Below are 17,496 nucleotides of genomic sequence, written 5' to 3' on the forward strand. Positions count from 1 at the left end.
TCATTGGACAACAAGATGACAGCCATCCATACTAGTGCTTGAGAGTTTTCAGTTGTTCTCACACAAACAGATGTGAAGCAATGAATGCATCAGGACCTAGACTTAGTCATCCCACAATGCACACTCATATCAAAACACAGTTTATACAATAGACACTCATGATTTTACTCATCTATGAAAATAAATGCAAAACAAAAGGCATAGGACATACAAGTATGCTGTGTTTTCTACAAACTTCTCAGTGCTTGCTGTGGATTGTAAGGGGAATCAACTGTAAAGTACTCAGAGCCATGTAGTATGTAGTCTGTGGGCAAGTGTTACATAATAAAAAGCAACACTGACAGAAGCATTGACTGACTAGACAGTGAACAGGAATCCCAGAGGAAGAAGCTGTCTGGCTCAACACAACTATTGATTCTTTTCTGTCTACCAGGTGTGCACAGTATCTGCAGGGATACAAACAAACCACACATGAAGGTTCCTGTCCCTGCTTCTGACAGAGTTCAGTTTAGTGGGCTCTGAGAGCAAGGACCGTTCCTAAAAAGGGATCTGACTTCAGAATTCTTGGTTCATTCCTTAAAAAAAAAAAAACCTAAGTGCTAGATAGACCATTGTGTGACTGGCAATATCAGAAATTGATATTGACACTTTCCAGAAAAAAAATAAAAATGGGAGGAAATAGCCTCATTATGAGCACTGAGCTCCTTACGTAAGCACAACATCCTAGCATCAAAGCAGAGGTTGTTTTGTTTTGTTTTTTAATTACTGTTATAGTTGTCTACAGAATTAATTTTAAAAGGACTGACTTGAGGAACACCCCCCAGCAGCAGGCCAGCTTCCTCACTGCTATTTAATGATAGGGTAGGTTAAATTCTTCGAGAATAATATTGACTTCACAGTCACTAGGTACTGTGAGTGTTCACCTTAGATTATGTGAGGCACCACTTTCAAAGCAGCCTAAAAATAAAGCCATGAAGATCTAGGCCCTGCCAGACCAGCCACAGATATCAATAGTTATGGAAAGGGACTTGAGCGCACACATCACCTGCCCAGAAATCAGATAACTTCTCACTTCCAAGAGTCAAACGAGAGTGTGTGACAGTGTGCCATGGGATCCGTTTATCATCCTCAGAAAAGCAGTGAGTCTCAGGCTGTGACAACTGAAAACTGTTTATCGATTTATCGTTGAGTGACTAGATTTCTTTGTCTTACAGTCTCTATATATGTGTCTTGTTTCCCAAAAGACAACAAGGAGGCTCTGTAAATTGAAACATAACCATAATTTCCTATTCCCTTCTGTTGCCCATAATAAAGGTGACAGAAACAGAAAAAAAAATCAACAGTCATCGGCTCACCCGGTAGTTGTTGGGTTGCCCCAGGTGGGCAGCCAGAAGAGATTCCTTCTAGTCAACCAGCCATACAGGAAGCGGAGACAGCACCCAGAAGACCAGGTAGGAGAACCTTGGTGACTGCTAGGCTTTAGCTCCCCCTTCCTCTTCAGTTGTTCCCTATTAACCTAATTCCGTCTAACTACCCACAGCTGACAGACTCAGAGAAAGCAGCAAAATTGCCAGATTTTTCTCAAGGCCACCAGGAAGCAAATATTTGCAGTCTTAACCCCCAGAAATTGCTCCCGGGGTTGCAGAGTGTTGTGCATTTCATCCCTTTGGTTTGTCTTACTTGCATCAGAGAGTAATGTCAGGAAGAAAGGCAGAAGCCAGCTAGACAAGGATGCGAAGACTCTACCTTTCCGAGGAACTGTGGCACCAACTGACAGCTCAGGGATGATGGCTTTCTGGTCAGCGAAAGACCACACACAAAAAGTAGACGGGACTCATCCCTGTGACGCAAAATGACCCAGGCTCACTTGAGTGTAACATAGAAACCTCACCAAAACAATGGTAATATTAACAGAAAATTCTTCCCTGAGGACTATGATTTAATCTCATATATCGTTCTCCATAGCAACCCATGCACACAAGTTAAAACCCTTGTTCTTTCATATACATAGTTTGTTTTGCTTGGACTTTGCTTTCACCATGGAATTCTGGGCGCTTGGGGGAAGGAAAAGGCAAACAGCATTGCTATTCTGAGACATGATGTTAAGCAGGGTTTTGTGAGCTCAGACTTAACCTGATGTGGAAAGAAAACTGGCCCATGTGGTAATTAACTTGCCAAGGTCCCACAGCAATCGTGGTGGAGCCACACTTCACATTCAGCTCCGCCCCATCCCAGTGCTCCCTTCTCTGCAGTGAATCAGCTTCACTTTTAGTGTGACACGTGGGACAACAGCATCTGCATCGAGCCCAGGTTAGTTAGAACTGTAGAATCTCAAGTGCCATAGCAGCTGGCTGAGAGGGAGGCAGCACTCAAACGAGATGCCGGGCCACATCCAGTATGTGGCTGAGCACTGCTAGGCCACACCAGCAAAGGGAGAAACATGTTCCTACCCACAGGGCAACTGCCTCAGCCCCAGTGGTGTTAAACATAGTTAGTGTCAGAACTCTCGGCCCAGACACAGTGATGCTCACACAATCTGCACATGGAGGTCTAAATACAGTTAGATTTACCACAAAGAGGGCAATCTTGAGAGAATTCCAGGAAGCTGTAAATGACACTAAATGTCTGCCACAGTCAAATCCAAAGGGAGAAGCTCAGCATAAGCTGCCAAGTCATCAGACCCTCTGCCGACTCAGGATCAGGAAGCCCAATTATGGAATTCATTTCAGAAGGGGAATCTAATAAAAACATTGGGATCTGAAGACCATAAGGCCCTGACCACCCTGGGGTGACAGGGCAAAATCCTTTCCATTCAGGGGGAGAAAAGGGGGAGTAATAAAAATTCAAAGAGAATCCTAGAGCCCGGAGACAAGGAGAAATGAATAAGCCAGATGTGTTTTTAGTAGCAGAAGCTGAACTGAAACTGTTAGTGACTGTTTAGGCGACTTTTAAAACTCTCAGCCCACCACATACTTTTATTTTTTATTGAACTGTAACTCATATGCTATTTAAAAAAAAAAGTACCTATTTAAAGTATGCAATGCAATAGTTTTCAAGAGTTATATAACCACAATTTAATTCAAAACATTACATCACCCCCAAAGGAAACCCGGAAGTCACTTCCTGTTTCACCAACTCATTTCCAACACCCTGGCTTTACTCTTCTGGATGTTTCATAAAGAAATCATGCAACATGTGACTTTCGTGTCCTGCTTTTCTTCACACAGTAGGTTCAAGGCTCATCCATGTTGTAGCATGCATTTCCCTTTCTAGCGAAACTATTTTGCACCAGGTGGATACACTACGTTTCATTTACCCACGAGTTGATGGAAGAGGGTTCTTTTCCAACGTTTAGCTCTATGACTAACGCTGCTATGAATATTCACTCGCAAGTGTTTATTCCGACATGCTTTTACTTCCTTTGGGAACCCCTCGGGAGAGGGGCTTTTCTCTATGTAGCTAGTACTTAACAATAATGAGGGGCCGTCTAGCTGTTTTCCAAACTGCCCGCAATTTACCCTCTACCAATACTCCACATGCAGAACCAGTTTCTCCACACCTGTCTTTTCCATCGCAGCCACCCTGATGGATGGGAAGTACCTCCTTATGGTTTGAATTTACATTTCCTTGCTGACTAATGGCACTGAGCAAATTTTCACATTCTTCTTCAAAGAAATAGCTATGCAAATCCTCTTTCTACTTTTAAATTGGGTTATTTGCCTCTTTATTGTCACCGTATTGCAAGAGTTCTTCTTCCTTGCTATTTTTGAAACTCGAGTGAGGACTCCTGGAAAGTCCTAATTATCCAGCATTCTTCGATGGAGCTGTTACAGGAACTTCACTGTGCAAGGATGACTTTGGTCTACTCTCTACTCTCCCTCACTGAACAGTCCTCTCATTGGAAATCCCTCAGAGAGCTGTCTCTCTTCCTACCCATAAACATTCTTCCCGCCATTGTCAGAACCTACCTGTATGTAATCTTTTCCTATTTTTTATGTTTTGGTTTTTTGTTTTTTTTTTTTGGTTTTCACAGACAGGGTTTGTCTGGGTAGCCCTGACTGTCCTGCAACTCACTCCATAGACCAGGCTGGCCTCGAACTCAGAAATCCATCTGCCTCTGCCTCCCACGTGCTGGGATCAAAGGCGTGTGCCACCACTGCCCCCTACCTGTTAATCTTAAGACTTAAGAAAGCATACCACTGGTTTTTGAACTACCACCATAGAATCTCTTCCGATTACTCCTATCATGGCATCATCTTTTGTCTCCTGTGCCTTGAAAATCATCTACGCAGACACAACTGCTAGTGCCCATAGTCCTTCGGTGTCATACCATCAACATAAAATGTTCTGCATCTACAGGAGAGTAGGGCTCCACTATTCACACTAGTACATCTCCGCCCCTCCGTGCAGACTTTCCTAGCCGCAGCTTAAAATTCTTCCTCTGCAATACCAACCAGTCATCCCTTACAGAGTTCATTATTCAATCAATACCCAGAAAATGCCCCTAACAAACCATTTCATCCATAATAGAATGAGAGATTATAGGAGAATGGTTAGCATATCCTAATTTAGTAGTTCATCCCCAAAGATATATAAACAACCTCAACAATGTTGTGTTCTGACTTGGATAATTATGAATGAGTATCTGTTGACAGTATTCAGAGGAGTACATCTCGGTTCCTTTGGTGGTATACATGTCTAGAGTCTCTGTATGAGAGGAAAGTAATGGGTCCTGCTCCCCAAATTGATTTGTCCTTTAGAAGAGCACACCTATTAACATCTACCCCAGTAGCATTTTCCCAACACATTCAGAAGTGCTGAGCTAATCCAATTGCTGCTCAATTCTATCAACTGGACAGCAATGAGAAGAAGCCAGTTTGTATAGGGTAACAAAGTACGTTTGTTTTGTTTTCCAATGTCATCCACTAGCTGCAGGCAACAATAAAAATAAATACATAAGTACATAAATAGGAAGAGAAAAGAAGAAGAGAAGGAAAAAAGAAGAGGAAAAAAGTATACACAGGCTCATAATGTTTAAGCTGCCTGGTTTTCTCAAACTGGAAAATGTTGACATGAAAAACAAACAAATGTATTTTTTAAATTGAGTTACTGCAGTGTAAGCCTGATTTTTTGTTTAAGAGCACTCTCAGGAAGGCTGAGAATGGCGCTTCTGGACTTTGACTCTCTGTAACTCAATACCAACAGTGACAACAACAGAGAAAATGAAATACAATAATGATTGTCTTACAATAGACTTATTAACAGAGCAAAGACACTAGGGAGTTGCTGCTGAGAAAAGTAAACAACAGTGACAAGAAAAGGACTACTCACACACGAAGGGGACAGGGGGCACGGCAGAGCAGCAGAAAGTAAGGGTAACACCCAAAATGTACACATCAGGTTATGGGGAGGAGTTTTAAAGCAGACGTGCTTGTGCTAAGTGGGAGAAACCATCTAAAGGAGCTATGAATCTTAAGAATGAATGACAGCTGTTCCTTCACCAAGCCTTGATTACAGTCAGGAAGGCAGGCTTGGGCCTTCGGCTTTATCTACTAAAACATTAAGTGGTACACTTGAGTTTTTGAATAGGCTTCTGATTTACTGATAAGTTCCCCCCACTGTTAATCATTTTAATGCTTAAACAAAGCACAAATGGAAAGCTGAGATAAAGTTTGTGGGTGAGCCGGGATGCCATTTGGCATAGCAACATCAGAAGTAGTGAAAAGTGCTGACTGACCTCCTATATCCAGATTTGGGTGCTCGTTGCGTAAACATTATTTCTTCCTCAGGAACTCTCAGGTCTCAGGGAGGCTCCTAGTGCTTCTCTCGTGCAAAGCAGTTAAAATGCAAGGCCACCATCCAGGTCATAGCAAGTCATAGTAAGATCTCTCCACACAGGTCCCTCAGGGGTGTGGGCCTCAAGGAAAAGATAGGTTGAATCTAAACAATGCTAAAAGCTAATTCACCCTGGCACCATGCTGATAATGCATAGCTGCCATTGGAAACTATAGGTCATGCCAAGGCCACCATCCTCCAGAATGCATGGATGGCTCTGACCAAGTCTGATCACCATGGATGGGTTAACTGGCATGGGATGCACTTCACACTTCCAAAAGGCTGGAGCAACCTGTCTATTCAAAGAAAACACTTTAAAAAAACAAAAAAAATTCCATCTTAAATGTGCTTTCAAGATGCGCTGTCCCATAACTACACAGTTTCAGCCATGAAGTCTGTATGCAAACTTTTCACAAATGTCCGAGAGCCTCAAAACAGGCGATAGAACCCTTGTTGGACTTTGTATGGTTTGTTTTATTTGTATTAGTTTGTGTTATGTTGCTGCAACCAACATCAGGACCAAAAGCAACTTGGGGAAGAAAGGGTTTAATTTGATTTACATGTCCCAATCACAATTCATCACCGAGAGAAGTCTAGGCAGGAACTCAAGCAGGATACATGGAGGAATGCTGCTGACCAGCTTGCTCTCCATGGCTTGATTAACTTGCTTAAAGAAGCCAGGACCACCTATTCAGGGTGCCACCACCTACAGTGGGCTGAGCCGGCCCACATCAATCAATCACAAGCAAGAGAATGTCCCACAGACTTGCCTACAGGCCAATAGAAGTAACTCCTTACTAGTTAAGGGTCCCTCTTCTCAGGTGACTTTAGTTTGTGTCAAGTTGGCAACCAGCAAACACATCTAAGGGCCACCAATCTCTCTCTACCAAAGCATGATCACCATGCCTGCCAAGTCTCTCCAGACTGCTAACTAAGTACTAGACAGTAAGAAAGAACAATCTTATCTTTTTATAAAATTATTCATTTGAAAAGCGACTAGAGTCATTAAAAACGAGGCGATGGAAGCTGGCACATGTCTTGGGGTTCAGTATGCTTAAAGCAATTCCCAACTGCTCCTGGAAGAAACCCTGTTCTCCACTACAGAGAACTAATTTGGAGCAGCCCTCATCTCTCTTTCTCCCCCTGTACAAATTAGTGATTCTATGTAGGCATGGCCTGGGGAGCAGCCTTAGTACTATGTGAAACTAGTTAGCAGTACCTCTGCTTTAAACCTGGAGCCTCAGAGACTGGGAGCGGAAGCCAGCAGTTCATGAGTTAGCAAGAACTAATGCTCATATTTGGAAATCTCTGCTCTAGGCTCAGGATGTGTTTCTGGGGAAGCTAGGGAGCCTCATTAAATTCTTGTCAACTGCGTGGCATGTAATCTCTCCTGTCCTTGCCACTTAAGTTGGCTTTTAATCTCACAGACTGATTTCACCAATGAGGACTTGAGTCCTTAGTTCAAGGTCACTATGAAAAGCCAAGTCAGAGCTCCATCCCAGGACTTGCTGATTTCTTCATCATCTTAGGATCACAAAAGAAGCCTTGCTGACACAGACAGTTCTGCGGGCCCAGGACTGTGAGTGGTGCTAGGGCAGGTCCCGTGGTCTCCTCCATTATACCACACTGCCTCCCTCAGACAGAAAAGAGGGATTTATTTCCCACCCATAAAATCAAGAGAAGCTGTGCAGGTGTGTGTCGATAGCTGCTTCCACAGATCTCCGAAGCTAAACCTTGGAGTGAAGATTGCACAGTCAAAGGGGGCTGGGTTCTTTGTTATAATGGAGAATAAGCAGAGTTCTTAAAACTGGGCACAGTGCACAGAGACAAAAAACTAAGGCCTAGATACCTCTTTGTGTCTTCTTAGCTCTCTTTCTTAGCTCCCATTATGTCATTCACTCTCACAACAGAAACAGAGATAGGGTCGCCCTCATCTCACACTTGTTAGAAAAAAACAAAAGAAACAACACAAACAAAAGCTGCAGTTCAAAGTGGTAAATAACTAGGGAAAACTGGAGCTCAGGTCTGTCTGACTCTAGAACCTGGTGTAGTATAGCCACACCATGGGATCCCTACATCTGAAAATCTTCCCCAGATGTACAATCCCCAAGAGAAAAACATGAACTCCTAAAATACCGCCACTTTGTCAGAGTGAGTTCTCCTTTAAAAACTTAACACACATACCCAGCAACCAAGGTGTCCAGCCAAGAGATGAAAGGAAAGGAGAAAAGGAGGAAAAGGGAAAGGAAAAAGAAAGAAGAGTGAGAGGTGTATTTCTGGCCTGCATAATTATTCTGGATTTCTTCCCAACACAGCCTCCAAGACAAGGCAAGCAACCACTCGCATCCTGGGCTGAACTCCTCCACACACCTCAACCCTTTTCCTCCACCTTCCCCTACACCCCACCCTGTTAGGACAGCACTAACTGTTAAACTGTTCGGACAGCTCTGACTGACGTGTAGGCACAATCCTAAAGCTCAAAACAACAGGGAACCAGAAGGAACGTGGACATCCTGCACATCCTTGCAATATGCGTGTACTGCCGGTTTCAGGGCCTTGGAGTCTCCCAGAAGTCCTTAGGAGACGATGAAATGAAGAAGACATTCCTCTGCCCCTGTTCCTTCTCACAACGTCCGGGTTGAAGAAAGATGGAAACAGGAGAAGGTTGTTATGAAGTCCAAAGCAAACAAGCTCTCATGCACGCCTCCTAAAGAACGGTGTGCCATTCTAAACTCTAACTGACCTTTGGGTCCTAGGGTCTGTGATAATGTAAACCTGGGGAAAGTCAGAAAGAAAAAACAGGCCATCCATCTACTCCAGCTTCGCTCACCCGCCTTAAGGGTGAGCCGGATTCTGGCGCGCTCTGAAAGAGAATTCGGAGCCCCGAGGGAGGCCTTTGGCTGAGCCCCTGACCACTTCTTAGGTTGGGGAAAGGGGCAAAAGCCATGGGGACCGGAAGCTCACCCCTTAAGTACTATCGACCTCAGTTTTGGCAGCAATGATCCTCCCAGAATATGCCAGCTTTCATAGATGGGGTGATTCGCTGATTTCAGCGGAGAGAGCTCTGGCTAGGAGCGCTGCGACCCACTGAGTTCTCCGGGAGGCAGCCCTGGGGGCCGTTCTGCCCAGCCGGCAGTGCAGACCTAAGGGCTCCACCACCAACTTTCTCACGGGAATCTGACCTGCTAGGTTCTGGCCAATGTTGCTCCCACTCCTGGTCCCGGGTTGGGGGCGGGAGGGCGAAAGAACCAGCTACCCAGACCCCGTTCCGCGCGCACAAAGCAGCTTCGTCCTGCTTTGAGCCCCCCTCTCCTGCCGCCCTCCAACTAGCCCGCGCGGCTCTCCGCGCGCCTACATCTCTCTGCCTGCCCCGAGGCACTCATCCCAGCCGGCAGCCACAGTAGCTGCAACTGTACGCCGGGTGGCCTGGCCTCCCCACGCCAGGAACCTACCGTGCAGGCTGGCTCGCGCTCGGGCGGTGCCTGGTGAGCGGCACGCGTCCCAACCGAAGACCGTGCTCCCCCGCGGCTGCCCCGCGCGGAGATCGGGGCTGCAGACGAGACTGGGCCGGCTCGGGTGCTGGCTGGTCGCCGCTCGCCGCTCCCGCGCGGGCTCCTGCCGCTGTGCGCGGGGAGGGAGGGGTTGGGGAAACTCCTGGCAACTCCAACTCTGGGCGCCAGAGCTCCAGCTGCAGCCTCGCGCCGGCCCGCTGCCGCCGCCGAGTGCAAGCTAGCAAAACCAACCTGCCCCCGCCGCTGCCTGTGAGCATGCCCAGTGCTGCTGTGGGCGAGCCACAACGACCTGGCCCGGGGCAAAGATCGGTAGCGGAGGGCTCCGGGGGCCCCGCCGCAGACCAGGAGCCCAGGGGACCAGTAGGGGCGAGCCCGTGGGGCGCGGGTTAACAAGTGCAAGGCAGTGAGAGTCCCATGTGTTGTGGGAAGTTTGTGGGCTGGAAAAGTGGGCTGTTTCTGGGAGCTTTTGCGAGCAAGTGTTCAAAAGATAACAGGCTACAGGAATGTGGGCCCAGCAGGTGGGGTTTTATTCAGTCGCAAGCTTAGGATGACAAAATTCAAGAGTTAATGGGCCCTGGCAAGCCCAGTAAATGAGTGAAGCGGGAAGGAGGAAGCCAGCTTGAGAGAGCTCCGCAGGCAGAACAGCTGCCCTGCTCTAAGCGCCCACGGCTATCGTGAAAGAAATCAGACCTGGGTTTGCTGAATTTTATTTTATAAATAAGTGGTTAACATCTACCTTTTTTTCGTGCAAAATATCCCGGTTAATGAGTCTTGCCAGAGGAGAAAGAGAGAGAGAAAGAAAGGGAGAGAGAGAGAGAGAGAGAGAGAGAGAGAGAGAGAGAGAGAGAGAGAGAGAGAGAGAGAGAGAGAGAGAGAAAGGAAGAGAGAAAGAAAGGAAGAAACTAGATTCTAGATAAAAAAACCCGTTGCTGGGTCCAGTGGCTGCTCAGTCAATCTGAACCAAGGAGTTTTGTGGAGAGGTGCTGAGTGCCTGCCCACGGTGGCTTAGGAAGGCGCTGGAGAGAATCCAGGATGATTCAGACTGCCTTCAAAGTGCAAGGGGAAATCGGTTTTCCTGACAGAAGCGAGCTAGTGATAAAGGCTGGAGCACTCGGAGTTAACTAATGCCTAAAGTGGCTTTGAGAACAAACTTTGAGGATGCTTCAGAAGTATAAACACCTGAGCAGGAGGTCACTGCAAGGTAAACTAGACTCAGCCTAGCTGCTAGAGAGTCTCTCAAAGGCTTTCTGAAACAAAAGGAAGCGCCCATAGTGCCAGTCCTGCCTTTATTTTAAAATGTGGTATTTTTTTATAATTCATTTTTGCATTAATTTCTTTCCATCTACTTCTGCATTAAAACTTTAAATTGATTACGGAGTTCTTTAGCCAACCTTTCCATTTTGTGTCCTACCTCATTCTGGTCTGTCCCTCCCTGGCTGAAGGAAAAGCTGCAAGATTTGGTACATTAATAGAATCAGAGCAAGGAGGGATCCGAGGTCCTGATTGCTAGTCTGTGATGCCTGCACTTTATTTGGTAGAATGTGTTGGAACCAGCTGAGACGCTGGAGGAAAAAAAAATCAGTATAATCCACAGATACCTCTTCTGTGAAGAAATGTTGTTAGGAAAGTAGTTCAGAGGAGAAGAAAGCGTCGTTGTGATATGATCACTGTTTTATGAAAACCCGAGGCATTTCCCTGATAAGGCAGTCCGCGTTCTGCTTATCTCTGGAAAGGCATGTGGTTGGGTTATCTTTTTACCAAAAAAATAATAATCGGGTTTTCCGTCACTCTCTGCCATCAGTTTAGGAGAGCAAATGGCTTCTCTTCACAGCTGTATTCTCCTCATCTTTGAATTAAAAGACAGTTCTCATAATTTATGAGAGGTTTAGAAGTGGTGTGTGGTTATGGTTTTTTTTTTTTAATAGTGAGAGTTTATGCAATAAGAAAGCACTATCCTTGATCATCACCTATCAAATTAGACTTGACATGCATTACAAAGGTTGTCTGAGGTAGCAAACTACATCCATTTGAAATGCTTTTTTAATATTGGGATATTGTTAATAAAACATTGGAATAGCCAGGCGGTGGTGGCACATGCCTTTAATCCCACCACTTGGGAGACAGAGGCAGGCATATTTCTGAGTTTGAGGCCAGCCTGGTCTACAGAGTGAGTTCCAGGACAGCCAGGGCTGTACAGAGAAACCCTGTTTCGAAAAAAAAAAAAAAATTGGAATAAAATTTTGACTATTTCAACAAATCTGTTAATAAGATCCCCTGGTATTAGTTTCTCTTGTCAACTTCACTCTTCTTCCTTGCCACCTTAATTTTTATCTTTCTCCATCCCCCTTCCGTATTGAAGGTCTAGACAAGATGGCTGCCCTCTGTACAAAGTGCCCTCTAATGAACAGTTTGTTAGTGTCTGCTTCAGAACAGACTACCCTTTATCTATTGGAAGTATTTTAAGCACGCAGAACTCTCAAAGAGGGAAAAATGCTGGAGTGTTTTCACAGAAGGTTTCCAGAAGTTTTGATAATGAGGCAGTACCTAGAGCAGGGCCTATCACATAACAGGTAGTTACAAATATTTGCAAAATAAATAAAAGTTTCAGTCATCAAAATCTTCCGGGCCTGTATTGTACCTCCCCGAGTTCCTAAGAATTGTTATTTTAAAAATCATAAGAATAATGTCATCAAGAACAGGATGTAAACATTTATATAGGGAGGGGCTTACAAGAAAAATATTTTGCTAGTGTTTTATATTGTATATGTGTGTGTTCCTGCACATTAGGGATTCAACTGCCTCATGCCTTTTGTCTCTCTGCTTCGATATTAAAATAATCACATTTTAAAGTTTATATGAGTGAACAACAAATGGCAATTGTTTTTTAAAGAACACTGTGCAAAAGAGCTTTTTACAGAGTGAAGCCTGCTCCCACCTATAAAAGGCTAGTATTGTCTGTTTCTTGCATCTAGTTACAGAAATGGCCTGTGTGTATGACAGCAAGCACAGAATTTATTTTTGTCGTTGAAGTTTAGTCTTGAAATGATAGAAATGAGAAAGACACAGTATTTCATCAAGCTGCCAAGTTAAGTACTTTTTAACTTATTATTTGTGAGAAAGAAGAAAAACATAAAAGTGATATTTCCTTCTTCCTTCGTGGCATAAGTAGTCTCATGGTTACAAGGGCACGACCTTCTTGTGGGTATTAAATTATATAAAAACAATACAGTGTCCTAACTCACTGGGAAACCTCAGATTTAGATGCCTTAGGTTGCCTAAGCTAATGGAAGGAAATGCTGTCTAAATAACTTGGGGCCTCAAGTCTCTCTAGGATTAGGCATGTCCTCTCCCACTGAGGACAGACTAGGCAATCTTTTGCTATATGTGTGCTGGGGGCCTTAGACCAGCTATACAGCATCGCTAGTACCTCCTCAAATTTTCGTTCTGAGGATGTGAGTTTAGATTAAGCAACAACAACTTAGGAATTTGTTATTTTACCAACTTTTTAGTGGGAAATATCAAATACCACTTTTGTTAACATAAACTCTTGAAATCTTATATATTTCAACCTTGTTTATAACCCTTCAAATTAGTTAATGTTTTTAAAGCTACAAGAGTCTAGTTTTTAAGCGTCTTAGAATAAGATTCACTTTTTTATAAAAGAAATGTCAATAACCTAGCCCCCCCCAAAATCTATAAACATCTGAGCTTTCTAGTGATATCAGATGTATGTGGGGGCAACACAGAAGAGGAAAGCATCCGTCCCCCTCCCTCAGTGAGAGCAGCAGCGGGACCTTAGTTAGTCCTTCAGGAGGTGGGAAGAATGTTGTCCCATTCTGCTGCTTCTGCACCGTCTGCCTGCGAATCACCCATTTTCCTCATCAGGCCTTAGATTTTACCATCTCACTTAGTTAGTCTGTTATTCCTCCTTTCTAAGACTCCATAAGTCTTTAGTATACTCCAAGTGAGAACTGAATAAAACAACTTTCTTAAATGAACCTATGCTTATGTGTGGAAAACTGACCACTTTCCAAAGTGATCTAAGGGTGAAAGGCCAACTTATTATCTCAAAGAAACATTCCCATAACAAGTACTCAGAGGATGGAAAGTGACAAGAAACTGTAGCTTGGAGGCAAATGGAAGAACAATTGCTTAGCACGCACAAAGCCCTAACATTGAGCCTCTGATGCACAAAACAGGACACACACACACACACACACACACACACACACACACACACACAAAGAGAGATAATTCTGAGTTAAGATGAAGATAGAACACATTGAGAAAAGAAAATTTTGCCTGTCATTTTGCACTTTATAATTTTTTTCTATCTTTTTTCCCAAAACTGTGGCTTCTCCTAAAGTTTTAAGTTCTATTTTATCTTCACAATGGCTGTCTTGGCACTTGCAGGAGCCTCTCAGGCTTAAGACAGGCCAGTGGCTGTTGTAGGTATATATTACCAGTAAATTGGGAAAGAAACCTGTCACATCTAGTGATACATCTCTTTGCTTGAGTCTGGGAAGCCTTCCGAGTTTGTTCTGTTCACAGAGTACTTAATCTTAGTTTGTAGTTTTATCTAACCATGACTATTCTAATTGGCTTATAATTTGTTCCCACCATCTTTTTTTGACTTTTAATTTCTAGGATACAATATTTTGATTCTAATGTACTAACTGTATGGTTTTACACCCTTCTGTGCTTTCAAGAATTTCAAGGGACAATATTGGTTCCTAACATCAAATTTTATGAACTTCAGTCCACCATTCTGGACAATTTCTGAAAGACCTGGCATATTTCAGCTCTGCGGCGTCTTCTCTCACACCGTAGTAGGTCTTCCACTGTTCCTCAAACTTCTCTGATTATATTACTCTATGTTCTAAGCTGCATCAGAGAGTTCATAAGGCACTGTACAGGTAGGACCAATGTTAACTAGAGGGAGAAGCAGGTCCTTTGGGGGAAGGAAAAGGAAAGCAAAGCAAGTTTCTTTTCTTGTAAAAATACTCATTTGCACTTTGAGCTTGGTTTTTCTATAATTGTAAGTATTTTAGCTACATCTTTTCAAACAGTCTTGAAGTTCCTCAAGTGCTAGGAACAAGCTTTTGTAGTTTTTGGTTGTCCCCACCCACAGCCTAGCCCAGAGCCAGAAAACCATCAACAAATGACACCTTTCAGCTGAGTCATCCAAAGTCATAGGCAGTTAATTTCAGGGATAAGCCGTCTGATCTTTAAATGCACATGTAAACATAAAATTATCTGCAGTAAGCTTTACAATCAAAAAGTACTCTGGGTTATGCCTAGAGTAGGAATGGTAAACAAAAGAAAAAAACTCAGAAGTATAGTTGAGGTGATCCAAAAAATAGCAAAGAGAGAAATCTCAGGCAGAGAAAGTAGCATGCCCTTCCGGGAAGGAAGGTGTACTGACTAGTTTCCTGCCATCTTTACACAAGCTAGAGTCATCACAGAGGCTCAACTGAAAAAAAAAAAAATCTCCGTAAGATCAGGCGGTAGGCAAGCTTGTAAGTCATTTTCTTAATTGGTGATTTATAGAGGAGAATCCAGATCATTATAGGTGGTGTCATTCCTAGTTTCTTTTCTCATATAATGTGGCCCTGCGTTCTTTAAGAAAGCAGGCTGAACCCTATCTCGAAAAACAAACAAACAAAAAAGAAAGCAGGCTGAGCAAGCCATGAGGAGCAAGCCAGTACACATGTGTCTTAGTCAGGGTTTCTATTCCTGCACAAACATCATGACCATGAAGCAAGTTGGGGAGGAAAGGGTTTATTCAGCTTACTTCCATATTGCTGTTCATCACCAAAGGAAGTCAGGACTGGAACTCAAGCCGGTCAGGAAGCAGGAGCTGATGCAGAGGCCATGGAGAAATGTTCCTTACTGGCTTGTTTCCCCTGGCTTGCTCAGCCTGCTCTCTTATAGAACCCAAGACTTCCAGCCCAGGGATGGCACCACCCACAAGGAGCCCTACCCCCTTGACCACTAATTGAGAAAATGCTCCACAGCTGGATCTCATGGAGGCACTTCCCCAACTGAAACTCCCTTCTCTGAGATAACTCCAGCCTGTATCAAGTTGACACAAAACCAGCCAGTACAACGTGGCTTTCAGGGCCTCCCCATGAGCTCCCAACTCCAGGTTCCTGCTCTGCTTGAGCTTCTCTCCTGACTTGCTCTGGTGATTCAGGGCTGTGGAAGCACACAAGCTGAACAAACCCTTTTCTCCCCAAGTTGCCTTGGTCTTAGTGTTTCACCACAGTGACAGTAATCCTAACTAAGACCGAAAGTATATGAAAAGGTTGAGTAAGAATTTCAAGGTCTTTGTTTATATTACTACCCGTGATGATTAACTCTTGGTTGTCAAATCCTGGTACTGTCTGCAAGGGAGTTGCGAGTTTCCCATAACGGAGGTTGAAAGACCCACGCTGAATGCGGGCAGTAGTTCCAGACTGGATAAACTAAATCTCAGAGGAGTGAGAAGGGAGAAGGGAGGAGAAACTGTGGTTGGGTATATTATATGAGAAAAGAACCTATTTCTATAAAAATAAAAAGTAAAATAGCGAAAGTAAAGTGGACACCAGCATCCATTCCTCGAGGCCTCCTGACCATAGACGCAATGTGATTGGCCCATGCACATCTCATCACCATGGCTTCCCTGCCACGGTGGGGTAGTTCTTCAAAGTGTGAGCGAAGAAAAAGGGCTTTCTTCCTGAAGCTGCTTAGGGGCAGCTGCCACACAGAAGCCAACTGTCCTTCCTTCACCAGAGATGTCCAGGGTCTGGTGTGTAGAAGCAGCATGCTCTCATGGAAAAGGCTCAGATTTTACATCAGACAGATTTGGATTTGAGACTTGACTCAGCTCTTTACTTTAGAATCGTGGGCAAAATTTATCCTCCATGGGCTTCCTTAAATATGAATATTACTATCCACATGTGGCCTTAATGGTTAAGGGGGAGAATATATACTGTGTACTTAGCATGGTGCTTTTCACACACAAAATTCTACACGACTATTGTGACTTCAATTTCGTAACCATTTTCTTGGTAACTAGAAAAATGGGAGGAAATCAATGATGTATTGTTGCAGGAAATATTAAAAAGAAACCCACCCCACAAGCTCTCATGCCCGGTCGGTACCGTCCGGCCTCATCACTATGTCCCAGCAGGCTCTGCTATTCTCTCCCAGCTAGCAAGAGCAGCTCGCTTACATGCAATGCTTTACACACCCCACAATCAGTCATCTAGCGCCCAGTTACCCGGTAAAAACATGACTCTTAAGGCTTCATTATCCAATCAGGTTTATATATCAATAAGATCACAACTTACAAGATGCCAATGCAATAATTTCAGAGCCAAATGATAAAGACAATGTTTTAACCCAATTATTCTAACTTTGTAAAATCCTTAGCTACCTGTGGCTGATTAAAACCATTCGGGGTCTGTCTGGATCGTCATCTTCACCTGCTTCCATGTTGATTTTTCTCCCTCTCTGCTGCTCTCTGACCTCTCCTCCTAAACTTCTTGCACCACCTCCCTTATTCCTGTCCAATCACAGGCCCAATGTCACTGCCCCAATGTGATTGGACAGAGAAAATGCTGCAACGACGTATTTTGAGTCTCTCATCCAAGGCATTATTAGGAAGCACTGCCTTGACCATTTGCAATCTGTTTTATCACCCTGATGCAATTGTGACATATCAAGAACAAGTTTACATACTCAGAAAGTGCTCTTTACATACTCCACCTTTTCCTGTCCAGATGTCCCAGCGTTTCCACCTGTTACCATAGTTAGAACCAAAGCAGATAGATTCTGGTTACAATGGTTTCAGTGTACTTATTAGGCTTTGACTTAATTAAGACTTGGAAGAAATGAGGTAGTCTTAAAGAAGTGATGGCTTTGAAATTTTGATAACAAATACCTAAATGTGGCTTTCTCCACAAAGCATGTCCCCAGTAACACCAGGGCCTCACACATGATGAACAAATGCTCTGTCACTGAGTTATCTACCTCTCACCTAGTACTTTTTTTAATTATTTGAACCAGACGTCTTAGGAAATTAATATGTAGCAGGAAAAATAAAATACATAAAAATTATATGAACTAGCCACCTAAGCATGGGCATGGCTTGTAAAGTAACTTC

General features: G+C 43.9%; 1 protein-coding gene across 5 annotated transcripts in view; it reads right to left on the reverse strand.

The window, feature by feature from the left end:
• The window catches only part of Stxbp6 (syntaxin binding protein 6), a 233,934-nt gene extending 217,146 nt beyond the window's left edge, over positions 1-16,788 (reverse strand). Inside the window, exon 1 of one of the 5 annotated variants that reach the window (XM_031357476.1) lies at positions 16,768-16,788. The gene's annotated coding sequence lies outside the window, so the exon portion shown is untranslated. Of the gene's footprint in view, positions 1-5,737; positions 6,852-9,017; positions 9,153-9,287; positions 9,551-16,767 lie in introns of those variants that run through there. The other 4 variants (XM_031357479.1, XM_031357477.1, XM_031357474.1 and 1 more) reach the window with 4 other exon arrangements.
• Between the last annotated feature and the right edge of the window lie 708 nt (positions 16,789-17,496).

The sequence above is a fragment of the Mastomys coucha genome, unplaced genomic scaffold (assembly GCF_008632895.1).
Source record: "Mastomys coucha isolate ucsf_1 unplaced genomic scaffold, UCSF_Mcou_1 pScaffold6, whole genome shotgun sequence".
NCBI lineage: Eukaryota > Metazoa > Chordata > Mammalia > Rodentia > Muridae > Mastomys > Mastomys coucha.